The sequence below is a fragment of the Bos indicus x Bos taurus genome, chromosome 13 (genome assembly GCF_003369695.1).
Source record: "Bos indicus x Bos taurus breed Angus x Brahman F1 hybrid chromosome 13, Bos_hybrid_MaternalHap_v2.0, whole genome shotgun sequence".
NCBI lineage: Eukaryota > Metazoa > Chordata > Mammalia > Artiodactyla > Bovidae > Bos > Bos indicus x Bos taurus.
Window position 1 is genome coordinate 42,744,854 of NC_040088.1, and position 27,725 is coordinate 42,772,578.

General features: G+C 44.6%; 1 pseudogene; it reads left to right on the plus strand.

The window, feature by feature from the left end:
• The first annotated feature begins 8,614 nt into the window (after positions 1-8,614).
• LOC113902826 lies at positions 8,615-10,465 on the plus strand (annotated as a pseudogene).
• Positions 10,466-27,725: the final 17,260 nt, after the last annotated feature.

The window sequence follows — 27,725 nt, forward strand, 5'->3', positions numbered from 1 at the left end:
GACAAGGAGTCTTGAAATCTCAGTGAGATTGGGTTGGAAATGAGATGTGTGTGGAAGAAGACATTGTAAGTTCCCTGGAGGCAGGGATGTGTCTTTATTGATTTTGTGATGAGCATCCAGTAGATTGTTAATATTTTCATGGTATTGAATTTTGAGAGCGGTAGTTCTCAAAATGTGGTTAAGGGATCCCTAAGATCCCAGAGATTCATTCAGTGGGTCCATGATGTTAAAACTTTTTATGATAATATTAAGATGTGATTTGGGGGAGTTCCCTGGTGGTCGAATGGGTAGAACTCCAAGCTTCCAATGCAGAGGACATGGGTTCAACACCTGGCTGAGGAACTAAGATCCCACATGCTGCACAGCCAAAAAAATGTGTGATTTTCTGTCTTCACTTTCATTCTCCAAGTGTATAAAGTATATAATGGAAATTTCTAGAGGCTATGTGATGGGATCTCTCAACGAATTGCCAATCAGAAACAGCTGTGGCAACCCAGTTGTCTTCTGTTAAGTCAGACACTGAAGAATTTCAAAAAATATAAAACAGTGCCAATCTCCTCACTAATCTGGGTTTGGGAAAAATAGTTGTTTTCATAAGCATGTTACTTCTGTTAGCATGTTAAGGGCTTCTTGTTATTTTTAAATGAATTAATAATTATTTATTTTAGCATTTTAAATATTTCTAAAATTTTCTCAGGTTTGATTTCAAACATGGTAAATATTGACAGGTATAATTACCTGAACAAAACCTCTTTGGGGTGCTGGATAATTTGTAAGAGTATAAAGGAGTCCCAAGGCCAAACACTTTGAGAACCTCTATCTTAAGACATAAGAAATGGAAATAGAATCAACAAATTTCTGCTCTTAGAACCCAATCCAAAGCTACTTTTTCAGATTTCTAGGATTTTGATATATTGAGATCTTACGCAATAGGCAATCATCATCACCAAGTGTAATTCACGGGTACAAATGAACATGACGTTGGTGAAAGCATGTGTGCTCCTATGCAGTCCTGTCCTGGCTGAACTTCAGAATGCAGCTCAGAAATGTAGATAACTGAAAGATGCATTTGTAAGGCCTCCATCTGTACACATTGATGAATGTATTCAGAAAGATTATTTCCTTCTCAACTTTCTCCATCTGTGCTCACACCTTAAGTTAACCAAAGACATTAAACAATGAGCATCGTACCCCAAAGTGTTGAGAAAGGGAAACTGTAATGAAATGATGTTAGGGTTAAATTGCATTAAGTGGCTTACATTTCTGTGGCCATTTTAGAGCCTTTTTTCATGCCTCATCTCTCAATTTCTCCAACCACAAAAATCTCTCTTTTTTTTTCAAGGCCTTGTATCCCTCAGATGCTTTTAGAATTGATGCTGTATGTTTGTAAGTGTGACACGTTGTGACTGACATTTTCGCAAAGTTTGGCTGGCTATACATAGTTTGGTTTCAAAGAACAGGATTTGACCAAAACCACAAATCTAAATCATACTTATTATTACATGGGTTTCAGTGACAAATCCCATGCTCTAAAACATAACCCCAAACAGTCAAAGTCCGCTAGAATGTGATTTGCTTATAAAGCAGGTACTAGACGTTCTCGGTCAGCACCATGAAAGACTCCTGCTACATTTCACCCCATAATATGACATTTCAGAAGATCCTGGCAGATTTCTGTTTAAGGCCACAGGTTATATTGTCTCCTAAAGCAAAAGACAGGACACTGACAGAAGGCACATGTTTCAAGGAGTCAAATGGTAATAATTCCCTTTGGGTGTGTAAGTGGAGAGACTGGAGGGAAACAGCCTCGTTTCAAGGATAATAAAGCGTGAAGCACTCAGAAGTATTGAAGGTACAACCTCAACCCTACAAGCTGATAAGCAGGCCTAGACTTTTATTTATAGTGACATGAGTGACATTTATCTGCCTTTCATTGGAACATCTAATCCACTTGTCAAGGTGTGTCTTAAGCGGACACCTGATTTCTGGCCAGAGTTGGCAGGCTTCGAATACAAATGTGACTGCCCTGGCTGAAATTCAGGATTGAAAAAAAAAAAATGATGGAGATATGAAATCATCAGGGAAATACATCAACTTGATTTCAGTTTGCTGCAGAGACAACATCGCCTGAATAGGGTATTGGCTTTGTGGTAGAAATTATCGTCAGTCAATTAAAGTAGAAACAGAGATGAATTACCGAAGGGTTCACAAACCTCAGTATCTCTTGTTGTTGTTTAGTCACTGAGTTATGTCCAACTCTTTTGCAACCCCGTGGACTGTAGCCTGCCAGGCTTCTCTGTCCATGGGATTTTCCAGGCAAGAATACTGGAGTGAGTTGCCATTTCCTTCTCCAGGGGATCTTCCCAACCCAGGGATCAAACCCACATCTCTTACATTGGCAGGCAGGTTCTTTACCTGGGAAGCCCCAGTATCTCCCTACTTAGCCCTTAAGTTCAATCATAACAGAATTGTAGCTGTCTCTTCCTTATGCCAAATTATTAACAGAGTCCAGTTTTAGGAAGTGAAAACCAACATGAATCAAGAACGTACACAAATACTGCCTGACTTCTCTGGAGGCACTGAGGGGGATCCAGACAGTGGTTCCCTCTTCAGGGCCTGGCAGTAGAAGATGATGTAAAGTGTAACCACATTTCAAATTAAGTAGCAATAAGCAACTGAAAGAGCAGTACAAGAAGAAGAAAAAAAAAAAAGCCATAGTTACCTCCAAACAAATTAAACAAACAGGACTTACTGTAAGAGTTCAGAAGAGAGAAAGAGGAAAAGGCTGGTGTGGGCAGGAGCTCAAGTAAGACTTCATGGGAAGCAGGACTGGAAGGAATCTTGAAGGATGAGCCAGTAGGTAAGATCTTCACTAGAACGACATGCATTAATTAACTGCAGGGATCCCATCCCCTCAACACATAAACACACACACACACACACACACACACACACACACAGGCATTCTTGGCTCCTTTCTGTCCACGTGGTTCCTTGGCCATGCCACCTGGCACCCCCCGACCTCCCCACGCTGCTGTCCATGGTGCTACAGAGCAGGGCCTCTATGTCACAGGCTACACCTCACCTTCAGGCTAAAGGACAACCACGTTAGGAAAGTCTGTGCTGTTTCCTTTGCCCTAAGTAGTGCTGTGCCCAAATATAGTTCGGTTTTCTTTTTTTTAAACCAACTTCATTTCGCTTTAATTTACATACATTGAAATGCATCCGTTTCAAGTGTACACTTCAATGAATTTTGACCAGTGTATATACTTGTGAAACCACCACTACAACTGGGACATAGAATAATTCCATTGCCCCACACACACACAAAGTTCCCTGTGCTCCTGTGCATGGGGTGGCAACTCCTCCCCTCACCCCTGGCCTCAGGCAACAATTAATCTGCATTTTGTCCCAGTAGAATAGTTTTTCTAGTGTGTGCTTGTGTGCTCATTCGTGTCTGACTCTTTGCGGCCCCATGGATTGTAACCTGCCAGTCTCCCCTGTCCATGGAATTCTCCAGGCAAGAATACTGGAGTGGGTTACCATTTCCTCCTCCAGGGGATCCTTTTGACCCAGGGATCAAACCTGTGTCTTCTACATTGGCAGGCAGGTTCTTTACCACTAGCACCACCTGGCAAGTTTTTTGTTTGTTTTCTAGATTTTCCTATAAATGAAACCTACCATTTGTAGTCTTTTGTCTGATATCTTTTCCTCAGCGTAATGGTTTTGAAACATCCATATTCTGTGAATCAATCCTTTGTTAATTGCTATGTCTATGTCCCACAATTTCTTGGATCTTCACCTCTTGGTGGATATTTGAGTTGTTTTCAGCTTTTTGGAATAGAGCTTCTGTGGACACCCATGTACAAATTTTTTGTGTTTGCAAATACACTTTTCATTTCTTTAGAGAAAATACTAGGAATAAGAATTGCTGGTAACATATATGGCTTCCCTGGTGGCTCAGACAGTAAAGAATCCACCTGCCATGTGGGAGACCTGAGTTCAATCCTTGGATTGGGAAGATTCCCTAGAGGAGGGCATGGCAACCCGCTCAAGTATTCTTGCCTACAGAATCCGCATGGACAGAGGAGCCTGGTGGGCTACAGTCCACCGGGTCGCAAAGAGTCGGACGCAACCGAGCAACATTTATGTTATATATGTTTGATGATTATAGGCATGGCCTCTATGAGCATTCTTGTCATTGTCTAAAACCTTAGGAGGCTCTCTGATTTCTATGAGTGGAATTCATACTCCTTAGACTAGCATCTTTGGCCCTCTGCCATCTGCTTTTCATTATTTTGCTTTTCCACCTCGCTAGTATACTTATACTTCACTCACTCACACGCAATTGAACTTGCTTGTCCACAACTGAGCCAAATATAAGTGGCAGTGCTTCCAGGACTACACATGGATTTCCTCCTCTTTCTGCCTCGTTGTCTGCGACCACATACCTACCAAAGGTTTAAGTCCTAACTTAGATGTGTGACTTATGTACATTCTTAAGACAAATTTCACAGATATCATGAATCTTGAAATTTTGTTTGTCTCTAAACATTCCAAGCATGTTTGTAAGATTTCAGAAATCCTCTTTTTGAAGGGTGGGGAGTACAGAAGGCATTCTCTTCACAGATTCAGTCTTCAGGCATTTAGTGAGCATCTACTATGAGCAAGGCATAGTAGTAGATACATTTGTAGAGTCTCCGTAGGATGGGTGTGGGTCACTGCAGCAGTCTAAAAAGGGCAAGTAGCAGACAGCTCCAAGGGAGCATGAAGTGACCACATGGGCTGATACAATTTTATCTGAAGCACAAACAAGAAAACTGGAATGTACAGTTCATAATGATTACAAAGAGGAAGAAAAAGAAAGGGTTTATCTCACCCTGTCTCACTCAACTGTTTTCTCTTGTCAACTTAAAAAATACACAGTGCAAGAGTTGCAAGTTAAGTTTGGTTTGAGGCAAAATGAGGACTGTAGCCTGGGAGACAGCGTTTCAGATAGCTCTGAGAAACTGCTCCAAAGAGGCAAGGGGGAAGGTCAGTACATATGTGATTTTGGCGAAGGTAGAGTACATGCAATTAAGCACATTATTTTTTACAGAAGGTTCTGATGGTCATGAGGAGCAGCTGTCACCATGAAGAATTTCATGCTTTTCTAGATAAAGAAGATGTAAAAACTGGGCTCATGAAATTGGCCCCTGAAAATATCTAACTATCTGGAGATGTGTTCTATCAGTTCCCCAACCCCCACCCTGAGCACAGAGGGTCTCATTACTGCTCTCCACCCTGAACTCCTTTCAGGGGGTGTCGAAGATCAGCGGCACATGCTTTAATCCTGTAGAGGTAGATGGTAAGTGCCAATTCATAGTTGACACTCTTGCCAATTTGTCATTAACACCCTTCAAGATGGGCTTCCCTGGTGGCTCAGCTGGTAAAGAATCTGCCTGCGATGTGGGAGACCTGGGTTCGATCCCTGGATTGGGAAGATGCCCTGGAGAAGGAATGGCTACCCACTCCAGAGAATTCTCCAGTATTCTAGCCTGGAGAATTCCATGGACTGTATAGTCCATGGGGTCACAAGGAGTCAGCCACGACTCAGTGACTTTCACTTTCACTCTTCAAGGTAAACCTAATTATGAAGATGAAAATAAGGATGGCCAGGAGAAGAATTGTGCATTTAAAAATATTACCAGTGGCCCACTTTGCTAAATTTGCTAAAACCATGCCAATTTGAAGGAGAAAGTCCATTGGTGTAGAAAGCATGCAAGCACCATTTCTCATTTCTTGTATTTTTTAAAAAACTAATTCCCACTGTTCTGCAAATCCTCGTTTTCTTTTCTGAAATGAATCTTCTACCTGGACTAGTGCACGTCTTTGTCTTAGAATATGTTACTCAAATAGAATCACTCAAGAAACTTGAATAAGAACTAAGACAGAATTGGACACTTGTGTAATGCAGAAATGAGTCATGACTCAAATTCTAGTTGCACAATGTGGGAACTAGTCCAGCACCATGAGAGAGTGCCTCAAATTAATTAGTGCTTTCAGAAAGTTAACAAAGGTAAGAACCTGAAAGCTTTTCTGTGTGTGAATGGCAGTCAGGTGTTTCTATCTTTCTATCACGGGATCACTTACTTAAGGAGAACTGGCTTAGAAACCTCTGTCTTTTACAGTGAGCATTTTAGCTGATGTCTGGGAAAAACAGGCTTTTATGATACCAAAGACTGGAAATATTTTTCATGCAGCTGATCCCATGACCCAAGGTGAATCAAATAAAGCTCCAAAGAATATGTTTCCCTCTGTCTAGTACCCAGAGATCCCACAGCATGTGAGCCTGACTTTTACTGTCCAGTCCATAGTCTCCTCCTGAAATCTCATTCGTTTTTGCCCAGCCAGTCAGCACTGTCAGGCTCCAGATGCTACGGCCCTAAAAGATGCTTCATTGGAGAGAGGAATAAGACATGTGGAGCTTTAAGTTTACATAGTGACCCAAGTCACTGGCCTGACTCTAGACCTACCGCTGTGTGGCCTTGAATAAGCCTCTCGCCTCCTTGGGACCTCACTGTCCTCACTTGTAAAGCCACTTGCTACACCCAGTCACCTCTGAGGATACTTCTGGCTCTAACCATCCAGTATTAGACACCCCTTCCTTGTCCAAATGCCTGTGGCATTTGTGATCTTCACTGAATACGCTGACATACACAGCTTGTTGCCACTTGTTTTCAGCTGAATGGGGCTTCCCTCCCCAATGACTGCGGTCATTCAGTGCTTTTGGTGACATTTGATAGATCTTGACTGCACAGCTTTGTGTCAGCCTCTTTTGCAGGTGCTGGGTGTTTATCAAAAATGACCTGTTCTCCTAGATTCTACAGTCTTGCTTGGGGTAGGGAGCAACTAAGTGAAGAAACAACATGTAATTGGGTTGTGATAAGTGCTATGGAGTAAAATAAAACAGGGCCTAGGGATAGAGCATGAGAGTGGGGTGTGGGCTCTATTTTAGTGTCAAGAAAAGCTATTTTCCATACTTTAAAATTGGAGTGTGCACATGTGTGCTAAGTTGCTTCAGTCATGTCTGACTTTGTGCAACCCTGTGGATGGTAGACTGACAGGCTCCTCTGTCCATGGGATTCTCCAGGCAAGAATACTGGAGTGGGTTGCCTCGCTCTCCTCCAGGAGATCTTCCCAACCCAGGGATGAAGCCTGTGATTCTTAACGTCTCCTGCACTGGCAGGGGGGTTGTTTATCACTAGCACCACCCGGGAAGCCCTAACATTGGGTTATAATTAACATATATGCTTCTGACACCAGTTTCAGTGTGTAATTGCAATTCTCCATCAAGCAATTCTCTGACACCAGCTGGGTGTCCTACAATTCACCTAGATTCTGACACTGTCTACCCCAAGACAGCATCAGACCATGTTCATGCAAGTTCGTGTGTTCGATGCACAGTGAGGCCAAACAGAAAGGTCAGAGTTTGGAGCAGAGCAAGTTTTACTGCCGGGCCATGTAAGGAGACAAGGTAGTTCTCACCCTGAAAAACCTCTAGTTTCCAAAAGAGTTTCGGGAAAGCATTTTTAGGACCAGGGAAGGGAGTGGTGTCACAGGTCTGAGGTCAGCTTGTGCAGTTATCTGACTGGCTGATGCTGAGGCAGAAGGATGGGATCACAGGGATTCAGAGTGTCTCAGTCCTCAGGCTCCAGGAGGCTTGGGGCTCTGTGCTCTCGGTCTTCAAGTAGTCAACATCTTCCATTTGTTGGAGACTGGGAGGCTTTTACATCTTTAAAACAACTCAGGAAATTTGCATCCAATATTGTTATCTAGATAGTTTGTGTGTGTGTTAGTCACTCAGTCGTGTCCCACTCTTTGCGACCCCATAGACTGCAGCCCACCGGGCTCCTCTGTCCATGGGATTTTCCAGGAAAGCATACTGGAGTGGGTTGCCATTTCCTTCTCCAGGGGATCTTCCTGACCCAAGGATCAAACCCGGGTCTCCTGTACTGCAGGCGTATTCTTTACCAACTGAGCTACGAGAGGAGCTAAAGCAGAGGATGGGGGTGGGGGGAGACATGTCCCTCCCCCAACCCAGGAAGGCCCCAAGGGGTACTTCTTGGTTACAATTTCTGCCCCTCCACCTTTCTTTGGTATTCCTGTCAACTACAAATTGGCACTTGCCATCTACTTATCTATTTGGTGGCTATGGTTTTTCCAGTGGTCATGTATGGATGTGAGAGTTGGACTGTGAAGAAAGCTGAGTGCCGAAGAATTGATACTTTTGAACTGTGGTGTTGGAGAGGACTCTTGAGAGTCCCTTGGACTGCAAGGAGATCCAACCAGACCATTCTAAAGAAGATCAGCCCTGGGTGTTCTTTGGAAGGAATGATGCTAAAGCTGAAACTCCAGTACTTTGGCCACCTCATGTGAAGAGTTGAGTCTTTGGAAAAGACTCTGATGCTGGGAGGGATTGGGGGCAGGAGGAAAAGGGGACGACAGAGGATGAGATGGCTGGATGGTATCACCGACTCAATGGACGTGGGTTTGAGTGAACTCTAGGAGTTGGTGATGGACAGGGAGGCCTGGCGTGCTTCGATTCATGGGGTTGCAAAGAGTTGGACATGACTGAGCGACTGAACTGAACTGAACTGAACTGACAGGCTAAAGTGGGAATCTGGGAGGCAGGCACCTCTGCAATTAATGAGCACATTTAAAACTCCCCAACCTGCAGACGCCACAGACAGGAAACATTTCCAGGAGACACCCAACCAGAGGACCAATGCCACCACCAGTTTCACGTGGGGATGGGGGTTCTAGACTTCTGACTGCTTTCAGGCATGGGGGTCTCCACCCTGGAGAAGGAGGAGATGGACAGTGAGACTATCCCCCAGCAACTGCTTTCAAACCTGGGCCACCCACAGAGTCCCCCATGAAAATGGCTGAAAAGCAAAGGAAATGACAAGGACTTTGAGATTATCCGCAGACCTAAGCTAAACAAGAGAACTTTCCAGCTATTTCTTGGGACTCCCTTCCAGATGAGCTACTCTTAGGAATCTTTTCCTGTCTGTGCCTCCCTGAACTCCTGAAAGTCTCCAGTGTTTGTTAAAAGACAGCATTATCTAGAGTTTGATGAGTCTCTCTGGCAGACTGTGGACCTCACGGGCAGAAACCTCTACCCAGATGTGGTTGGTCGGCTTCTGTCCTGATGGGTAGTTGCCTTCTGCTGCCCGTGATCATTTATGGACCAATTGTTAGTTGAATATTTCAGCCCTTTTTGTCTACAGCACCTGGACCTATCGAACTTAGTGATTGACGTGTTTACCCTCCACGGCCTTCTGTCTCACTGCTCCAAGTTGCAGAATCTCAGCCTGGAAGGCCTCCGGCTTTCTGATCCCATTGTTGATAATCTTGCTAAGAAAACAAATTTACTGCAACTCAACCTTTCTGGGCATTCTGGATTCTCTGAATCTGCCCTGAAGATTTTGCTGAGCAGCTGTTCCAGATTGGATGAGCTGAGCTGAAACTCTCTTGGTGCTTTGACTTCACTGAAAAGCACCTATAGGTGGCTATTGCACACGGTGTCGGAAGAAGGTAATGGCACTCCACTCCAGTACTCTTGCCTGGAAAATCCCATGGACAGAGGAGCCTGGTAGGCTGCAGTCCATGGTGTCGCATAGAGTTGGACATGACTGAGCAACTTCACTTTCACTTTTCACTTTCATGCATTGGAGAAGGAAATGGCAACCCACTCCAGTGTTCTTGCCTGGAGAATCCCAGGGATGGGGGAACCTGGTGAGCTTCCACCTATGGGGTCGCACAGAGTTGGACACGACTGAAGCGACTTAGTAGCAGCAGCAGCAGCAGCATACGTGTCGGAGACCATCATCCAGTTGAATCTCAGCAGGTACCAAAGGAATCTGCAGAGATCAGATGTCTCTGCCTCAGTTGGGAAGATGTCCCAATCTTGTCCACCTATACTTAAGTGATAGTGTTATGCTGAAAAGTGACTGCTTTCTAGATATTTACCAACTCAGCTACCTCCAACATAGCACTCAGTCAGTGCTATGACATAATACCTGAAACTTTACTTGAACTTAGAGAAATTCCCACACTAAAAACACTACAGGTCTTTGGAATCATGCTGGATGGTAACCCTCAACTGTTAAAGGAAGCCCTCCCTCATCTACAGATTAATTGCCCCCATTTCACCACCATCGCCAGGCTGACCATTGGCAACAAGAACCAAGGGATATGGGGCATCAAATGCTGACTGTCCCTGGAGAAGCCCAGTTGTCTATGATGAATCTGTTGTAAGATGGTGTCTCCTCTTTTCTTTGAACAGGAAAAGTAGGCAGGAACCCCAACTGTGGAGAGCTCAGCTATTTTTATTCTTGATTTTCTGTTGCCTTCCTTCTACAAGTATATTAGAGAACCATTGGAGAGACAAAACTGTGAAGTGTTGCTTTTTAGAAATGATTATGAAAGCTTTTATCACTGCTGCTGCTGCTGCTGCTAAGTCGCTTCAGTCGTGTCCGACTCTGTGCGACCCCATAGACGGCAGCCCACCAGGCTCCCCCGTCCCTGGGATTCTCACTGCTATACCCTTAAAAGCCTAAGTTCTATGCTTTTTGAAATTTTAGGGAGAGTGAACCTTTAATTTCAAGATACCTTAAATAGCAAAATTTGAACCACATTTTCCAAGTGCCCTTCTCAGAAAATCTATTTAGAATCAGGCTTAAAAATTACCACCAGCAAATCATTTTCATAGCCTATATGGCAACTGAACTTTCTTCTATTTAATTTTTCAGCACTGCTTTATTGTAAGACATAGGTTGCAAAAAATAATAAGCTATTTGTATTGTAAGCTGAACAGAATGAGAATCAGAGTAGATTTGCAGCAATATCTTCTGAGGATAGCAAGAAAAATAGACATCTCAACTGTGCCTTTAGATTTGAAATCAGGTTGATGGAAACAAATAGCCCCAGGTCATTCACCTTAAAACCTAAATAAAGGAAGAAATGATAAGCCAACCAGAGGTGTAGAACTGGTATAGAATTTAAAGGCTCAAGAGACAGTTTTCTATGACAAGTTAACCTGGGGGATCCTCTAATGCCCATTAATGAAGTCCCGTTTATGTACAGTTGGGAAGGTCCCCTGGAGGAGGAAATGGCAACCCACTCCAATATTTTTGCCTAGAGAATCCCATGGACAGAGAAGCCTGGTGGGTTATAGTCCATGGGGTTGCAAAGAGTCAGACATGACTGAGGGACTAATACTTATCTACTTATCTACCTCTACAAAGATTAAATCATGTCCTGCTGCAGCTGCTGACCTTCAACACCCCATGAAAGGAATTCAGGGTGGAGAACAGAAATGAGGCCCTCAGTCCTGAGGGCGGGTGAGGACTGGCAGGACATGTCTTCAGGCAGATATTTCCAGGAGCTGATTTTAGAAGCCCAATTCTTGTATCTCCCCATATCTAGAAAAAGCACTGAAATCGTCCATGGTGAAGATGGTTCCCTACGACTAGCAAAGGCTTCACGAGACTAGGAGAAATCTTCTGGAAAAACATATACTTGATGGTATGTGCTTCCCCCTTCACCAAAGGTCACATTTTTACTGACCTTCCCCCCAACCTCTTGAGAGCATTTTCTCAGCGCATTTTGCCTCAAGTAAAACTTAGTTTGTTATTCTCACATTGTGCATTTTTTAACAGCCTTTTAAAATTATTATTAGACATTGATTTACTTATTTGGTTGCCCCAGGATCTTTAGTTACAGCATGCAAACTCTTAGTGCAGTATGTGGGATCCCGTTCCCTGATTAGTGATCGAACCTGGGCCCTCTGCAGTGGGAGCACAGAGTCTTAGCCACTGGACCATCAGGGAAGTCCCTGTGCATTTTTAAAAAGTTTTTAAAAGTTGACACTCCTCAATCTTGAGAAGAGCAAGTTTTGGACAAGAAAAGGAATGAAGGGTCTCTGTGGAGGTACAGTCCCTGTTGGGTTACAGTCCCACAGGTTGAGGGCTCAGTCCTCCAAGACTGTCCTCCTCTGAGACCTCAGAGACCACCTGAAGGCCTGGCCATAACCTGTGCTTCTAACCCAGGGGCTGTAGATCAGAAGTGCCCATGACCTCCTCCTCAGGAGGTCATTAATTTGCTAGGGTGGCTCACAGAACTCAGAGACACATTTTACTTACTAGCTTATCAGTTCAGTTCAGTTCAGTCGCTCAATCATGTCTGACTCTTTGCGACCCCAAGGACTGCAGCACGCCAGGCCTCCCTGTCCATCACCAACTCCAACCAACTTTTCTCAAACTCATGTCCACTGAGTCAGTGATGCCATCCAGCCATCTCATCCTCTCTCGTTCCCTTCTTCTCCTGCCTTCAATCTTTCCCAGCATCAGGGTCTTTTCCAAGGAGTCAGTTCTTCACATCAGGTGGCCAAAGTATTGGAGTTTCAATTTCAGCATCAGTCCTTCCAATGAATATTCAGGACTGATTTCCTTTAGGATGGACAGGTTGGATCTCCTTGCAGTCCAAGGGACTCTCAAGAGTCTTCTCCAACACTACAGTTCAAAAGCATCAATTCTTTGGTGCTCAGCTTTCTTTACTATCTTATCAGTTTGTTATAAAAGGACCTCACCTATGAACAGGCAGATGGAAGAGATTCATGGGGCTAGTGGGTGAGAAGGGCATGGAGCTTTCCTGTTCTGGGGTCCACCATTCCCTCCAATTCAATATGTTCATCAACTTGGACCCTCTCCGAACTTACACTTTGGGCTTTTCTGCAGGCTTCATCTGGTGGGCATGATGGATCACTGACTCCATTTCCAGGCCCTCTCTCCTCCCCTGAAACCAGAGGGTGGAACTGAAATTCCCAACCATCCAATCAAGGCTGGTTCTCCAGCCTCATTAACCTCACAAAAGAAATCTCTACTCGCTCTCAGAACTTGGAAAATTCCCTGAGTTTCAGGAGCTCTGTGCCAGGAACTGGGAAACCAAGACCATATATATATATATATATTTCTTATGATAAGTCATAATATCACAACCAACCATATGGTGAACAGTTCTTAAATAGTCAGTGAACTTTGACAATTGTGCAGATGCATGGTAAAGTTAAAACAGGTCTGAACCTGCTGTAGCATGTTCTCGTCATTTCCCTCCTTTGAATTTGACTGGCCTGACTGACTTGATCCCAGTGCAGAATGTGGCAGAAGGGATAGTAAGTATGTGACTCCTGAAGCCAGGTTGCTGCTGCTGCTGCTGCTAAGTTGCTTCAGTCGTCTCCGACTCTGTGCAACCCCATAGACGGCAGCCCACCAGGCTCCCCAGTCCCTGGGATTCTCCAGGCAAGAACACTGGAGTAGGTTGCCATTTCCTTCTCCAATGCATGAAAGTGAAAAGTGAAAGTGAAGTCGCTTAGTTGGGCCCGACTCTTAGCGACCCCATGGACTGCAACCTACCAGGCTCCTCCATCCATGGGAATTTCCAGGCAAGAGTACTGGAATGGGGTGCCATTGCCTTTCCGAAGCCAGGTTAGACAAGGCAATACAGCTTCCAGTCTGAAGGGAAAGCGTCTCTTGCTCTCTCTCAATTCATCCACCAGGTTATGAGGATGCCAAGAAATCACATGGAGAGGCCAGGTGTTGCCATTCTGGCCAACAGCTCCCGCTGAGGTCCCGGCCTGGGGATGTTGGTTTTCTCCTTGTCAAGTTGCGTGTGCTAGGCGAGGAGGTGGGGAATCCAAGCAGGACTTAGGGAAGCCCAGGCAGAGACAGCCTCATCAGGAAAGCATTGGAGGCCAGGTCAGAGCGCTGGTGGACAGGGATAAGAGGCAAGGGGCCTCTCCCCAGCCTGTGGTCTGCTTCTTATGGGCCAGGGATCATCCCTCACCCCGCCTCTCCCCCTCCATGAGAATATAGCTAGGTCAGAGTCCCTGCCTATAATCACCAGAATGGAGAAAGATGGCCATGACCCCAAAAGGCAGCTATAATAATATGTGACATCTATTTAAAATCTCAGCAGCTTTCTGCTGCCCTGAAGAAGGAGCTTGTTGGGTTTGGCAAATGGATGCAGCATTAGGCTGGAGGGGTCAAATAAGGCCACAGACCGGTTTTGCAATTGAGAGCCGGTGTGCTACTCTAGACTCACGTGGGCCAATGTCATCTCCCCTGTTCCGACAAGAGAGGCTTGGCATGCCTTGGAATCTAGGTTCTGCAGGAAGTGATAAAGCGAGGTGCTGTGATGACTGCTTTTCTGACCGGGGCAGCACTGGCCACATAAACATCCACACGCTCCTCATTTGATGATGAGCTCAGGCCAAGATGGGCCTCCAAGGGGAAAGCTTTGAGTCTCCTTTTGCTCGCTCCGAGCAGGGTTTGAGAGTCCTACTGGGTTGAGAGTCTCTTCAAATATCTCAAGTTTGCCCAGCGGGAATGATGTCAACCTTCCGTTTTTAATCAGCAGTTCTTCCCCTGAGGCCACAGAGAAGATGGGATGCAATCTGTCCCTACCCAGTTCTCGCAGAGCTGCTTTTGTAGGAAGAAACAGGGAAGACATTCGATTTCCCAGGTCATTGTATTGCCCATGGGGTCCCTGCAATATTCTGTTTCTGGAGATTTCCTGGGGGAGAGGGTTGGAGGTGGGAGCTGGCTAAACCGGGGTCCTGGTCCTTTCCGTCTACGCAGAGGACTCTTGGAAAGGCACTACACCTTAAGGATTCAGGTCACAAATAAACCTTCGAAAGTCCTTGTAAACATTTGTTAAATATTCATTTATTAGAATAAAACAGACTCTCCCATGTGACATGAGGGCAACATTATGTGTGGAGCCCTGTATCAAGGTCACAGGACAAAAATCTCTGGAACTGACCAAGCCCCATGGCAACTGTTGCCATGAGCCTCTGGATCTAAACCTGCCAGTTGCCTGATCCCATGTTAGGTAAAATACCCACCCTGCTACCACTCTATAGCATTCTAACCAATCACCTAATGCCACCATTCCAGTAGGAATTTTCTCTGTCTTGAGGCTATAAAAACTGGCTACTCGCCCGCATCAGAGATGGCAATGGTAACCCACTCCAGTACTCTTGCCTGGAAACTCCCATGGATGGAGGAGCCTGGTAGGCTGCAGTCCATGGGGTCGCTAAGAGTCGGGCCCAACTAAGCGACTTCACTTTCACTTTTCACTTTCATGCATTGGAGAAGGAAATGGCAACCTACTCCAGTGTTCTTGCCTGGAGAATCCCAGGGACGGGGGAGCCTGGTGGGCTGCTGTCTATGGGGTTGCACAGAGTCGGAAACAATTAGAGGGACTTAGCAGCAGCAGCAACAGCAGTAGCCCACGTAAGAGGTCAGCTCTCCCTTGAACCAGTCTGCTGTTCTAACAGTGTCTTCCACTCTAATAAACTTTCTTTTTCTCTTATTTTGCCTCATGTCTGGAAATTCTTCTCCAACCTGCAGATGGGCCATGACAATAAGTGCCCCAGGAACCTTCAGAATCCTTCCGCACAATACCAAGAAATTTGTGTGGGACCTCCCAGATGGGCCAGTGGTTAAGAATCTGCCTTGTGATGCAGGGGATGTGGGTTCAATCCTTGGTGGGGAAACTAAGATCCCACATGCCGTAGCTAAGTCCAGGAGCCACAACTACTGAGCTTTCGAGTTCTGAAGCTCGTGAGCCATAAATAGAGGGTCTGTGAGCAGCAACCAAAGATCCCACATGACAAAACTAAGACCTGATGCAGCCAAATAAATAAATAAAAGTAAAACAAAGAAAAATGAAGAAGAAACTTGTGAAGTTATTCAACTTCGGGCAAGATAATGTGCAAACTGAGAATTATTATTACTGTGCATATACCTGTTCCTTCACGTGAAAACTCAAAATGTTCGTTTGGGTTTTCCTGTAAGTTCTTATGGAAAAAAAAAAACACCTGAATGATCTTTTGGGCCAATCCAATATATTAATAATCGTTCCTCTCCCACATTCTCCCAAGAGGACTTGCTGAGGTTTAAGGTCACCGTGGGGTTAAAATGGGAGACTCAGGAGCCTAACATGAGCTCTCTTCACATAAGAAAATTCTAATTGCTCACAGGTAAAAATGGTTACCTGTTCAGGTAACACCTCCCCTGGCACACTCATGCCCAGAACTACTAAGCCCCCAGTAGTCCACTTGTCAAACTCCTATTAGTCCTCTGAGACTCACTCCAAAGGTAACCTCCTGATTGAATCCATGCACAGAGGTCTATCCTGTCCTTAACATGTTTCCACAGAAAAGTGAAAGTGAAAGCTGCTCAGTCATGTCTGACTCTTTTCAACCCCATGGACTATACAGTCCAAGGAATTCTTCTGGCCAAAATACTGGAGTGGGTAGCTGTTCCCTTCTCCAGGGGATCTTCCCAACCCAGGGATCGAACCCAGATCTCCCGCATTGCAGGCTGATTTTTTACCAGCGAAGCCACCAGGAAACAGCAAGTAATAACACTATTGCATGCATGCATGTTCAGTTGCTTCAGTCACGTCTGACTCTTTGCAACCCTGTGGACTGTAGCCTGCCAGGCCCCTCTGCCCATGGGATTCTTTAGGCAAGAATACTGGAGTGGGTTGCCATGCCCTCCTCCAGGGGATTTTCCTGACCCAGGGATCAAACCCGTGTCTCTTATGCTTCCTGCATTGGCAGGTGGGTTCTTTACCACTAGTGCCACCTGGAAAGCCCAATAATACCATTAGCTAGTATTTATTGCATGCCTTTATTAAGTGAGTGACTGAATAAATCATTACTTCTTATATTATTGCCAAGGTGTCTATGAGAAATGTTTGAGCTTGGAGATTGGATGCTGGCATCTCTGAAAAGGAGAAAGAACTGGTCCTTGGCAATAATTGGGACCAGGATGGAAGACTGACAGCATTCCCGTGACTCTGGAGAAAGCGAGGTGGTCTGCTTTCAGCTGATTTCATACCGTTGCCATAAGTATGCTCACAAGTGCTAGGAAGCCTGGCAACAGGACCCTGCAAACGCCACTTGGTAAACTTGTTGTTGTTGTTCAGTCATTAAGTTGTGTCCAGTTCTTTGTGACTTCATGGACTGCAGCACGCCAGGCTTCTCTGTCCTGCACTAACTCTTGGAGTTTGCTCAAATTCTTGTCTACTGAGTTGGTGATGCTATCTAACCATCCCGTATCCTGCTGCCCACTTCTCCTTTTGCCCTCAATCTTCCCCAGCATCAGAGTCTTTTCCAGTGAGTCAAGTCTTTGCATGAGGTGGCTGAAGTACTAGAGCATCAGCTTTTAGCATCAGTCTTTCCAGTGAATATTCAGGGTTGATATCCTTTGGAATTGACTGGTTTGATCTCCTTGAAGTCCAAGGGACTCTCAGTAAACCTCCATGGTTATTAACCAGCAGGATGCTGCAGAGTGCCTTCCTAGCTCTTGTCTCTAGCATGTTCCCTCGATCGGGAAGCATCCGGCTTTAAATTTGGGAAGACAGGAGATGGCAGACGTCCTGTCCATCAGCATCAGCTGTCACTGTCCTTTGAGCTGCCAACGTGACAGCTGGGGAAGAGAGGGTTCAAGTTGACTGGCAGAATGTTTTACAACAAATGAGTTTGCACGTAATAATAGTATAATAAATAAGTCTCTAGAGGCACCCGGTTATCGCTTGCATTCCAAAAGTGAGATATGGCCTTACCAGAAGCTCACAGAGCCATCTGTCACCAAATATTAGTCTTGGTGTCAAAGGCTGGACCGGCCTGAGGAAATGGAAAATATCAGTGGAGGCAGGCAAATGGCGGCACCGTGTCTTTCAAAAAAGATTTAAAGGGAGCTACCTCCAGGAGCCAGAGATTTCCAGATGATTTTGAAATAAATATATAAAACCCACTACCCAAAGCGGTTAGACTTGGGGTCTTGGGTGATGAATACTAATGAGCTTTCTCGTTGGATGAGTTTAGTTTCTGTCACTCGGCATCTGTTCTTGAGTAATCTCATCCTTATCTGCTTGGATTTGGGGCTGGAATTACTGAGATCTCCTTTAATGTGTTTTTGCCAGTTTGATGCATCAAAATCTGATTGTCCCCAAAGCACTCTGCTGATGACACAACCACTGGTGACAGGAGCACTGAAAGTGGGTGAAAGCTTGAGAACTGGATAAAAGCTGTTAGGATTTGTAGTTGTTTGCTTTCCTCATTTTTTTTTTTTTTTGGCTGAGGAAAGGAAGGAGGGAACTCACGAGCTGACCAGACAGAGAACTGGGCATAAACAACCCCACCCGTCAACAGCACAACCCTCAGACCACGTGGCAACTGGGAAAGCCTGGGGTAGGGGAGCCCAAGAGGCACCTGGGTGGTTGGGAAAGGAAACGCATTAGAGGAGCAATTCACTGAGATGAGAAGTTCCAGGACATGGGCCTTTCAGAAGATCTTCATAAGGTCTTCAGCCTGGACTGGCCCTGACAGGGTCTCATCCTGGAGGATATGTGATGTCCCATTGCCATCGGGACCCTGCAGAGGACTCTACTGGGAGTTACAGGCATGGGTCCCTAGGGACAGAGTTCAAGCAAGGTCAACTTTTGTGGTTCCAAGTCACAGAATTTGCCTCTGCTCAGGTTTCTCTGTTTCGAACAATCCCGCCCCAGGCTTCCTGGACCAGGGCTGGTGGGCACTGACAGCACAGATGGCAGAGTGGTCCCCACCTCCAACCAGGCCCCTGAGGGCACCTCGCTAAACAACCCCCTCCAGACTCCTTGGACTAGAGTTCTGCTGTGATTTCAGGAGCCCCTACTGATCAGACGGACCTGTGTGAGACTTGGAGACTGGTTTGTTCTGGTGGCAGGAATGGGAGTTATTGCATTTGTTGTTCAGTTGCTCAGTTGTGTCTGATTCTTTGGGACCCCATGAACTGTAGCATACCAGGCTTCCCTGTCCTTCACTATCTCCTGGAGCTTGCTCAAACTCATGTCCATTGAGTTGGTGATGCCATACAACCATCTTATCCTCTGTTGTTCCCTTCTCCTCGTGTCCTCAATCTTTCCCAGAATCAGGGTCTTTTCCAATGAGTCGGCTCTTTGAATCAGGTGGCCAAAGTATTGGAACTTCAGCCTCAGCATCAGTCCCTCCAATGAATATTCAGGATTGATTTCTTTTAGGATTGACTGGTTGGATCTCCTTGCAGTCCAAGGGACCCTCAAGAGTCTTCTCCAACACTACCATGCAAAAGCATCAGTTCTTTGGAGCTCAGCCTTCTCAGTTATTGCATAAAGGGGCCAGAATCCCAGCTGCACATGATAAAAAGAGTTCTGGAGACAGATGGTGGCGATGGTTGCATAAGGTGAATGTGCTTAAAGCCACTGAGCCATATACTTGAAAACGGGTAAGGTGGTAAATTTCACATTACGTGAATTTTACCATGATTTTAAAAATTTCATTTTTATTTTTGACCTTGTGGCTTGTGGGATCTTAGGTCCCTGACCATGGATAGCATCTGGGATCCTGACAGTGAAAACTTGGAGTCTCAATCACTCCAGGGACCACTAGGGAACTTTAAAAAAAAAAAAAGTTTTTTTAACTAAAAAAAAATCCACCATGGGAGAGGAGTTTCAGGGGGAATGGATACATATATATGTACTGAGTCCCTTTGCTGTTCACCTGAAACTATCGCAACATTGTTAATCAGTTCTATCCCAATGCAAAATAAAAAGTTTAAAAAAATTCCATTCTTACGCACACATAAAAAGGAAACTATGAACTAATTCAGAAAGTTAACACTGTTTTAAAAGTCCTACACATATAGAACCCATCCTTGTAAATCACATAGATCACGCTTTGATTCAGAGTCGCTGATACTGAGGTTTGTCAGCATTGCTGCTCTCTGCACCCTGAGGAGCAAGCCTGGGCAGCATTTAAGGCCGCTCCATCATCCCCAGGACACTCACGCAGGGGCCTGCTGCCCATTCTGCAAGTGCCGACGTCAGCAACACCCGCGCCCTGACTCCCGACTGGCCAGCACGGCACAGCCTGGTCTCAGTTCAGTTCAGTTCAGTCTCTCAGTCGTGTCCAACTCTTTGCAACCCCGTGAATCGCAGCACGCCAGGCCTCCCTGTCTATCACCAACTCCCGGAGTTCACTCAGACTCACATCCATCGAGTCAGTGATGCCATCCAGCCATCTCATCCTCTGTTGTCCCCTTCTCCTCCTGCCCCCAATCCCTCCCAGCATCAGAGTCTTTTCCAATGAGTCAACTCTTCGCACAAGGTGGCCCAAGTCTCAGAGCTGTTTAAACGAGGTGAAAAGTATGTGTCGGAAGCGATGAAATCTTTTTCTTGACTTTTATTAGCTGGACTGGGTGAGCCTAAAATGAGGCTGCCAAAATGCTTCCTCCAAAAGGAAATCTTGTCCCCTGTTTAAAACCCTTCTATGGCTTCTGAACGTTGACCGAAAGAATAAAGTCCAAACCCCTCTGCATGAGATACAAATCTCTTCACGACCGTTTCTTTAAAAAACGATGAATTATTTTTAGCATGCAAACATGTAGAGAATAGCATAGCATAGATGTCACAGGGCCACACTCAGATTGGATGAGTATTTGACAAAAGTTGGCACTTAGCCACATTTGCCTAGCACACTTGGTTTTTAAACTGAAAGAAGCTGTTCTGAGTGCATCATCTCTGTACGTACGGCTCGCCCTGCTGTCCTCTTTCCAGGGCCGGTCACTCTGCAGGATCTGATTATGTCTCTTCTGCCCACATTTTACATTTTCACTTCATCTGAATGCCCCCTCCTTCCCTGCAAATGATACAGTGAATTGTTCTGTGTCTTTCACTTTAACGTGGGTTTTACTCACAGTTTAAATCTTTCAGCAACATGTGCTTCTCATTGTTTTCCTGGCAGTGGGCACTAATGTGCCCCAATTTTTGCCATTTCAAACAACAGAACAATTAACATTTTGATCGTGTCTCTTTGTGTTTACAACAGAGTTTCTGCACAGAGACTTTCTTACTAGAAATATAATTAAGCCACAGACAAGAGCTATGTATGTAACTGAAAATGTTCTAGTAGCCACATTAAAAAAAAGATACAAACAAATTGATAACATTAATCTTACTAACGTATTTTTGTTTAATATACCATTTCAACATATAACCAATATGTTAGTGAAACACCCTATAGTATTTCTTTCATACAAAGTCTTCAAATCCGATATGAATTTCTTGGTTTAGATGAGCCACATTTCAAGCTCTCAGGGGTCACAAGAAGCTGGTGATGAGTGTACGGACAATGTGACTGTCAAGTATATATTTAGAGATGGAACTGAAATGGAATAGGATCCCATGGTTCTCTACCCGCCCCTCCCCGCCCCCCCACCGCCCATGCCCTCTGCTGCTTTTTGTCTATGGAAATATTTAGCCAAAGAATAAGTTTAATCAGAGAAGTGAGAACATGCAGAAACAAAGGAAAGATAATATTAGTTTAGTCATTAAGCATAAATAAGGACCTTCAGTTCCTTCTCAAGGGCTATAGATAATATTCTGGGCCATATTCTGTGAGCTGTCTGGTAGATACTGAAACCCCCACCAGATGGAGAAGTTCACTACATGATGAGCAGACTATCGCCATGACATTTGTTGTTATTACTCAGTTGGTAAGTTGTGTCCAGCTCTTTGTGACTCCATGGACTGTAGCCCACCAGAATCCTCTGTCCATGGGATTTTTCAGGCAAGGAAACTGGAGTGGGTTGCCATTTCCTGCTCTAGGGGATCTTTCCAGACCAGGGATTGAACCCAGGTCTCCATTTTTTACCACTGAGCCACCTGGGAAGCCCCAGCCATGACACGAGCTGCCACAATTCCAAGAATTGGCCTCAAGAAATGGAAACAAACTGACCCTGGAAATGAAGATTAATTGTACTTAAAATAATCAAGATGATGCTGGTCAGATCACCAATGACCAATTTCAAGAGCTGACTGTGTTGTTTCTACATGCAGCCCCTCCGTCCATCTATAAAAGCTCTTGTACACTGATAGTCAGTGGAGGGAGTCAGCCTTTGGACTGATGTCTGCCCTCCCTCCAAGCAGCCAGCATCTGAACACCTGAAATAAAGCAAACTTTCCTTTCCACCAACCTTGCCTCTTTCATTGCTTTTTGAGAGGTGAGCAGCCAGACCCCACTTCCGGTTACAGAACCATAGCATCACAGGTTATGACACCATCTGCAATGGTGCTTGATATAAATGTGCTCTTCAAAGTGCGTGCAAGTTCTTTCCTGGTGCCCTTCCTGACGCTCAGAGGGATCTGCCTGCCATCCTTGCCTTGTCCTCTGGGTATAGAAAGCTGCCTTGTTGTACTCTCCTTTTGCTGTTTGCTTTTCTGGTAAGTTTGAGTACCTTTTCATGTTTACTGCCCATGTAGGTTACTCTTCGTATGAATCGCTCATTCTAATCCTTTGTTCATCTTTCTGTGTCACATTTTTCTTGTTGATGTGTAGTTCTTTATGTGTTTTAGCTGCAGAGCTCTGACGGACTCACATCCTGCAAATGTCACTTTCTAGTCCATGGTTTGCCTTTGCATCTTGTTGGTGTCGTTCTCATACAGAACATTCTAGTTTCAATGTAATATTTATTAATATTTTTCTTTATGAGTTTGTGCATTTTCTATGTGTGTTATGAAATTCTTCCTTGCTTGGAAGTCATAAAGACACTTGCCTATTATTTTTTTCTTTAAGAGTTTTAAAGTCTTCGTTTTCACTTTAGTTCTTTATTCTAGTTGGAATTTCCTCTGTGTTAAGTGTGATGTATAAATTTTACCCCCTTACACCCATTAGGATGGCTGCTATAAAAACATACCAGAAAATAACAAGTGTTGGTGAAATTCAAACCCTTATGCACAGTTGGTGGGAATGTATTTAAAATGGTGCAGCCACTGTGGAAAATAGGATGGCAGATCCTCAAGAAATTAAAAACAGAATTACATGATCTAGCAATTCTGCTTCAGGGGACATACCCAAAAGAATGGAAAGCAGGGAAAGAGGTCATTTTTATGTTCATAAAAATAAGTGAATAAGAACCTTATTCACAATAAGTAAAACATGGATGCAACCCAGGTGTCCACTGATGGATGAACAGAGAAACAAAATACGGCACACACCTACAATGGAATATTGTTGTTGTTTAGTCGCTCAGTCATGTCCAACACTTTTGGGACTCCATAGATCATAGCCTGACAGGCTTCTCTGTCCATAGGATGTCCGAAGCCAGAATACTGGAGTGGGTTGCTAATTCCTTCTCCAGAAGATCTTCCTGAGCCAGGGATCCAACCCATGTCGCCTTCATTGGCAGGCAGATTCTTTCCCACTGTACCACCTGGGAAATTGTATGATGGAATATTATTCAGTCTTAAGAAAGGAAATTCTGATGTGTGCTCAACATGAAGGAAGCTTAAGGACATTATACTGAATGAAATAAACCAGTCACAAGAAGGCACCCTTATGTGAGGTTCTTAGACTAGTCAAAATCATAGAGGCAGAAAGTAGAAGGATGGGTGTCAGGGCTGGGGGGAGTGGAGGGCAGAGAGTTATTGTGCGATGGGAACAGGTTTCAGTTTTACAAGATGAGATGAGTTGTGGAAATAGTTTATTTAAAAATGAAAAATATTTTTATCTTTAAATAAAAAGACAATTGGCACACTATTATGAATGTATGTGATACTAATGAACTGTACATTTAAAACATGGTTAAGACGGCAAATCTTATGTACATTTAGCCAGCTAAAAAAACAGAAAAAATGTACTAAGGAAAATGGTGTCAAATGTACCCTGAATGCGTAAGTGAATAAATGAGAGAATGAATGAATGAATGAATGGTAGGGGAGAAATAAGGCAGTGAGGGAAGGATAGAAGATGCCAGGTATTAAGAGATGGCAGTGGAAGGACAGCCAGAAGCTTCGACCTCAGTCTTTGCTGAACAGGAGCAAGGCCACATCCTGAGCTGGGGGAGGGTGAGGCTCAAGGAGCGGGTGTGGGGCTGCTCCCTTCAGAAACTGACAAAGGGTCATTACAGATGCTGCTATCCGCTGAGAGATAATTGAAGCAAAATAAATACTTTATGATTGAAGCATAACACACTTAATTTTGTGTTTTGCCATGTGGATTACCAACTGGTCCAGCATCATTCACTGAAAAGTCTGTTACCACCTCATTGGTTTCTGAAACATCTGTCTGTACCCAGATCTCATGCCTGGGTTTTTTTCTGGGGCCTCTATGGCAACCCACTCCAGTATTCCTACCTGGAAAATTCCATGGACAGAGGAGCCTGGCGGGCTACAGTCCATGGGGTCGCAAAAAGAGTGGCCACGACTGAGCAACTGAGCAACATTCTGCTCCAAGTTTCCAGCCCTGAGCCTGGAACACAGACCTAATGATGATCTTGATAATAAATCTTGATGTTTGCTATGGTAAGATCTTCTCTTTATTATGCAGAACTGTTGGCCATTTTGAACCTTTAAATTCCTTCCAAGCTTAATGACCAGCTTGTCAACTTCTTGGAAATGACCTGTTGGGATTTTGATTGAAATGGCATTGACTTCTGGGATTAATCTGGACAGAACTTGTACTTTTGAAAATAGAATCTTCTCATCCATAAATGTGTAGTTCTCTACTGTCAATAGATGTTTAAATTTCGTCTTTCACTGATGGCTTAAAAACTTGAAGATTTTTCACATGTAATTTTTGATTACTGTAAATGGCATCTTTAAAAAATATTTTCAAACTGGCTTTCTGGGTGTATCACTATACTGTTGATTTTTTTTTAACCTTAAAAAAAATGTATTATTTATTTGGCTGTGTTGAGTCTCAGTCGCTAAACAGCGTTTTCGTTGAGTCATGCAGAATCTTTCATTGTGGCACATGGGTTCAGTTGCTCTGCAGCTTGTGGGATCGTAGTTCCCTGACCAGTAATCGAACCCATGTCCCTTGTATTGCAAGGCAGATTCTTTACCAGTGGATCACCAGGAAAGTCCCTATACTGTTAATTGTTGAAATTGCTTTTATCTCAAAACTCTCACTGGTTTTAATGCTCTTCTCCAGCGTCTGGATCTTCTTTGGAGACAACCTTGGCATCAATCACCCACACTTTGTAGCCTCCCCCCTTGCTCCCACAGTCTGTAGCCCCTCTTCCTCTCGGGCGCCCCTCCAGCCCTCATCCTTGCCACACACGTCCTGCACTGGTTTCACGTGAGGACCGTTTCATTTGCACCAGTTCTCTTATGCCTCTGGGCCTTGCTGGGGTCATTTCTCTGCCTGGAGTGTTCTTGCTCCTCCAGGCCCCGCCTGTCCTGTGCTAATGTCACCTCCCACGTGAAAGTTCCCCAACTCAGCCGCAGGAGGAATAGTGTTTTCGCTGCTCAGAGCTTCAGGGACAAAGGATCTACCAAAGGGGCTGTACACAATGTGCTGAGCTTCAGGCTTTTTCACCCTTGTTGGAGTGAGGGCGCCCGAGGTCAGTGACTATATCAGATCCAGCCCTGTGCTCCCAAAGACTAGTCCCCCAGAGTCTGACACACAGGAAGTGTCAGGATACGCAGCTTGATCAAGCTGTATCCGAACTTCACTTGGTAGAGCTGGGAGGGTGGTCACCCCAGATCTAGAGTTGAATTCTCAACACTGTGGGTTCCCAGGATTGATTTCATCATATTAACCAAGCTCACAAAGTTTGTTTCTTTGACTAGGGTGAAATAAGAGATTGTGAAATATGTATTGATCTCTGCCCCTGGTTTCTGACACAGAGCTCCTAAAACCCCTGGAATTCCTTGGGCAAAGAAGTGGTTTTTTTTTTTCCTAATGAGGTGGCTCTGGGGTGGGGGTGGGGGTTCCTGGAGTGCTGCAGGAGAGGGAGCTGGACACTGAAAACACAAAGCCATGATTAGAAGCTTGAAACTATCAGCTCCAGGCTCCCCCTCTTTGCAGAGTGAAGAGGGGCTAGAGGTGTGTTGTTTTTTTAATTGAAGTATAACTGATTTACAATGTTGTGTTTATTTCTCCTGTACAGCAAAATTATTCAGTTATACATACATACATTCTTTTTTGTATCCTTTTCCATTATGGTTTATCACGGGATATTGACTATAGCTCCCTGTGCTCTACAGCAGACCTTGTTGCTTATCCATTCTCTGTGTAATAGTTTGCATCTGCTAATCCCAGCCTCCCACTCCATGCCTCTCCCAATCCCCTCCCCCTTGGCAACCACAAGTCTCTTCTCTATGTCTGTGAGTCTGTTTCATAGGCAGGTTCATTTGTATCATATTTTAGATTCCACATGAAAGTGATATGGTATTTGTCTTTCTCTTACTTCACTTAGTATGATAATCTCTAGGTCCATCCATGTTGATGCAAATGACTCTACTTCGTTCTTTTTTATGGCTGAGTGGTATTCTATTGTATATATGTACCACATCTTCTTCACCCGTTCATCTGTCAATGGACAATCAGGTTGTTGGAAGTGGAGTTAATAATCAATCATGCCTACATGATGAGGCTGCCGTAAAATCACCGAAGATTCACAGCGCTTCTGGGTTGCTCAGCACGTGGCGGTGCCGGGAGGGGACTGCACCCAGTGGGGACGTGGGAGCTCCGTGCCCTTTCCCCGGATCCCACCCTGCACATCTTTGCACCTGGATGGTCTCCGCTGTACTTGATCATATTTCATGATAAACTGCTAAATGTAAGAAAGGGTTACACTGGGTCTTGTGAGCCATTCTGACAGATTATCAGACTCAAGTTGTGGGGACCTCAATTTACAGAGCAATCAGATGGATATTTTGGAAATCTGGGGCCCTACAACCTCTGATTGGCGTCTGAAGTAGGGGTTAGCCTTGTGGGACTGAGCCAGGAAACTGGGGTCTGCACTAACTCCAGATACTACCAGAATGGAACAGAGTTGTAGGACCTGCAGCCAGTGTCAGAGCTCGGGCTGATGTAGGGGGGAAGAACGCCAACGCCTGGGGCCAGTCTTCTGAGTGCGGCAGTTGTTAGAGAGCAAAAGAAAACACAGGTTGTTAACTTAGGCTGTGATTCTGCTCTTACCTGGGAAACAAGACAAGCTGTGGGCCCAGTGCACGGCCTCCCTGGGAGCTTAACCCCGGCAGAGACCCCAAAATAGGTTAGCAAGTTGTTGGTGAGCAGAGCGCCCCCTCTTCGTATATTTTCAAAAGTCAGTTATCTTCTTTCCCCTAAAGAGTATTTGAAAAGGGAAATTTATACCACTTCTTTTTAAACCAGGGTCACTGGAGATAAATACAAAGTAACTGAAAATAAAATGCATTAATTTTCGATGGAAAATTCTGCCTGGTAATGGCATTGGGCCCCAGGCCTTCCCTACCACTACTGAATGTAAGATACACTCATGTTGAAGTCCAGCACCACCCGAGGCTTTGCTCGGGACCAGCATCAGTGCTCACATGTGTGGCCTCTAGTAGAAGCTATGCAGAGGCAGGACTCTGTATGTTCCATCAGCACGCCTGACAATATCTAGGAAGCATCCTGGCTGAAGGGCTTGTTTTATTTTTTTAGTGGGTATAAGCAAGCTGTTTAAACTTGGTAAAATCTAGAATTAAAATTAAAAGTGTTTACAAGAGTTTTTAAAGGGTTTTATATGCATAGAAAAACTCTAGAAGCAATTACCCAAACGTCAATAATGCTGACCACTGGACTTGTGTGTATGTGGACTAAGTTTAGATTTTTAGAGAAGCTG